Here is a 4,190-nt window from a genome sequence, read left to right on the forward strand (position 1 = left end):
CCTAAGACTGAGACCAGAGGCTCTTCCTGGTGGCCATGCTCTAGCCACACCTCACTCAGGCCGTCACTTTTCATTTGAAAGACAGGAGTGACAATATCTGTGGTTGCCTTCCATCTGCTCACAGATTGGCCTGCCCGCCCTGCATCCATCAGTCCACCCACCATTCATTTGTTCATAGAGTATTTTATGGGCCTGATACTCTTTGAACCAGGTTGTGGTGAAGTCAGATAAGATGATGGGCATGACTGTTTTGAAAGTTATGAAGTGCTATGCAGCGTCAAAGGGACCATCAGCCCCCCAAGGGGGGGCACCTTGCTTGCTGTGTTCATCATTGTGTCCCCAGCTTCCCAAGTATACAAAAATGTTTGTTACCTGAATGAATGACCCCATAATTGTAAGACCTTATTTTCTATAGCTAGCTGGATTAGGGCAATGTGTGTTCACTATATGGCTTCTAGGCTACATGCAACACACACATGCTTACATGCAAGGAATGAAGGCACAAGCCAAAGGTCGCAAGGTGATACTGTGTAATACAGTGAACTGGTCTAATCTAGAATAAAAATCTGCTTTCGCCACTTACTAGCTCTGTATGGGTGGAGCCCTGACGTGTCTATTCTAGTGCTTTCCTCTGTATCCTTGGGCCTGTTCCTCAACTATGTCTATTCATCTGTGTAACAGCTGCGTACTAAGGACCTGCTGGGCACCATGCAGTGTGTCGGGTTCAAGTGCATTGTCCACCATGAATGCAAGTGATAAGTTACAGCTTATGAGAACTTTTCTAGGTGCCTGTTACTTTTCTAGGTGCCTGTTATTGTTAAGCCATGAGAGTGACAGATGAGGAAGTTTCACTGTTTCCCTGAGGAACTAGAATGCACTGTACCTCTTTAGAGGTGGGGAAGGAAGGCCTAAAGAAGAGTTGCAGGAGACAAGGTATCACATTTAAGTAATGGCAGAGAGTTTTGGTCTGCTACTGGCCTCTGCCAGCTCAGCGTGTGGCCTCCTCGACACCCACGGTGGCAGGTGGCACTAGCAGGGTGCTCACTGGGCTGTCTGGCTGGCCCTCCTCTGGCCCCAGAAGCCGAGGGACCCAAGTAACACTCACCCAGGTCCCTAAGCCAGGGAAGAGAGGCTGACAGATGTTAAGCATATGGGAAACGAGGGACCGCATTTGCTGGAGAGTGAATGGGCTGGGGTGGGAGTCACAGTTCCAGGATGCTGCCCTGGGAGACAAGGAGACCGTGAAAAGATTCAGCTGGACCCGGTGAGAAGAGGGTCGTCCGGGTTAATTAAAAGGGTGTCCAGAAGCCCTGGAAAGCTCCCTCCCTCCCTCTGGGCCCAGAAGATAGGGCCCGGGGGTCTGGGAAAGCTTTCAGGAGAGGAGTGCCAAGATTAATGAGATGGGGTGGAGGCAAGGGTTGGGTGATGGGGCCTGGGCAGAGAGACCGTTCGCATCAGGGCTCATGGGACAGCCCATGTTTCCAAGGATCATGTCTGTTGCCCTTATAACTCTTGGGCGATGACAACCGATTTTTGCTCAGCGTATAGAATGCTGGTCAAGGGCAGGATATTTGAAGCCACAGAGGATGTAGGTTTGAATTCCATCTCCAACATGGACCAGTCTTATGACCTTCAGAGAGTTATTTAACCTCCTTGTGCCTCAGTTGCCTTGTCTGAAAAACAGGGACAATAGACACCAGCAAGGTAGAGATTCCTCGAGATAATCCTGGGAACTGCTTAGCATCTTCTCTGATTCCTAGTAAGCATGATTATTATTATTTTCTCAAGTGCCTCTCGCACTTCAAAGATGCAGAGAAATCCTTATCAAATGCCATGTCCTAGTGTTGGGGGCACATTTGTGGCCAGGCAGAGACTTGCCTTTCTCCCTTCCCTGCCTTATTGGGGAAAGCACATCAGTTGTCTGATGGCCTTCAAGTCCATCATCAGAGTGGGTGGTTCTCAAGAGGTTTCAATATTGTGCCTCAGAAAGTCAGGCTCAGGTAGTCCTGGGAGGCTGGGAGCTGGGGAGGAATGTGGCAGGAGGGGGAAGGACTTGGAAGAGTGCTTCTCTTCTCCCTGCCTGCTGGGAGTCTGTGTGGAACCCACGGGTCCTGGGCAGTGAGGAGAAGACCATGAAGCAGCTCAGAGGGTCAGGGGAGGAGGAAACACCATGGGGAGAAGAAAGGGCTTGACCTTGGTCCTCTGCGGGGAGGGGACAGCAGCAAGGACTGAGTTGGCCAGGCATAGAGGAAGAGTGGGCAGGGGCTCCTGGAAGGGATACCCCTGCATGTTGAGAATTTCTAAAAAGGCAGTTTGGCCCAAAGCATACATCAGAGCCAGTGGGCAATGCCTGAAGAATTTAAAGAGAAGGCCCCAAACTCAGGCAAAATCAGAGGGAACTAAGATGCTGTTCCGGCCTTTCGTAACTGAGTCAGGGAAGGACTGGAATGGCCACACGGAAGCATTTCACATCATGGAATCACAGCAAAATCTCCTAGGATGGTCTGGGTCCTGCTGGGTCCCCTGCCCTGCCTCTCTCTGACTGACCTGAGGCTTCTCATGCCTTGGTACAGTAACCTCCTCAACAGCAAACCCAACCTATTATAAATAATAGCAGTTACTGCCGCTGTGTCCCACTTGAGCACCTACTATGTGCCAGGCACAGGACTGAGCACTTTATGTGCATTGGTAACCTTCCTCAAAATACTAAAAGTAGGTAGAAGGGAGTTCAGTTCTAACACTCTGGAATGTCTGAACATCCTCAAATTCGCAAAGAGAACATCACTGTCATTCTTGCCCTTACATCATGCATTTCCGATTATCTCCTGAGGGTCGGAGTTTATAAACAACTTTAAGGCTCCTGATCCTTGCAGAAGGACTCATACAATTGTCAAGTGCCACATACAAATTCAAAGCTTGACTCACTTTTGTCTTGCAGCACCTAATACTGTACCCCATACATAGTAGATGCTCTGTGAATGTTCAATAAATGAGTATCAGTAGTCATTGCTGATGACTGGCTGCTTCCTCGTGTTCTCCCTCTGCCATCTGATTGGTTTCAGACACCTTATCCCTCACCCCACCCCAAATCTTGCCTGATGCTGAATTTGCTGCTATTGGGACAAAACAAACACACTCTTCCTGCCCACTGCGGTTGCTGAGATGGAAGCCTCGATCCTCAAAGTGGTGCCTGCCCTCTGTGGCCAGCTAGGCCAAGCCGGAGTCCTGCGGTGGGTGTATTCTTCCTTGTGGCAGCCTTGGGGCCCTGGGCGGCACCCAGAAGGCCTGGGACACATAATCATGGGCAGAAAACCTGCCTCTTTCCCTTTCTATCTGACCTTGCCAGCATCCTCCTGGGATCCTCCCTGTCCCAAAATAGCCATCTACTGGCTGAGATCTGGCTGCATCCTGCTTCTGGGCTGCATGCGCTGTTTGCCAAGGGAGTGATGGGCTTGCAGGCCTGAGAAGGATGCCAAAGGTCAACCCTCAGTTAGGAGGGTCATGGCTGCCAGAAGTTCAGAGGAATAGGTGTGGGCCATTTGCACAGCATATGGCCTGGTGGGATAGGAGAATGGTCTTGGGAACAGATATACATACCATGAGACTTCCTAGGCCACTTGAGAAAAATACAAAGACCAAGGAAACTTTCGCATTATCTGTCCCTTTTCTTATTAACAAATGAGGAGCAGGACATTATAGTCTAGCCAGCAAGGAAACAGCTACTTCAGGCCCGCCACGCTGGGGCTGGGTGGGGCTGGCCTGTGTCAAGTCCAGGGTGGGGCAGGCAGTGTGAAGGATGACACGTTTTTCACCCAGAGGGAAGAATGGCTAGCTCAGCTGCTGAAGGAAATCACTTCGCTGTCGGGGCCTCATCTCCAAGGGAAAGGGTAGGCCAGAGTCATGCCCTGACTGCCAGGCCAAAGGGCTTTGGACTGCAGCAGTGGTGGCATGGGGGTGATGTGGTCAGGCTTGTGCACTAGCGCCATGACCAGCACTGCAAAGAGGACGGATGAAAGCAGAGAAGTCGCCTTCAGCCAGCCTAATGGGAGAAGCCACAGCTGCCTTCCGGGTCATGTGCTGGTGAGAGGTGCATGAAGTGCCCAGGAGCCAAAGGAGCTGGGGCTCTGGGAAAACTTCACCAAGGAGAGGCCTTGGAGGTTGTTCAAAAGGAACAAATAAGCAAGTAGGAA

This window comes from Pan troglodytes, chromosome 8 (genome assembly GCF_028858775.2).
Source record: "Pan troglodytes isolate AG18354 chromosome 8, NHGRI_mPanTro3-v2.0_pri, whole genome shotgun sequence".
Taxonomy (NCBI): Eukaryota; Metazoa; Chordata; class Mammalia; order Primates; family Hominidae; genus Pan; species Pan troglodytes.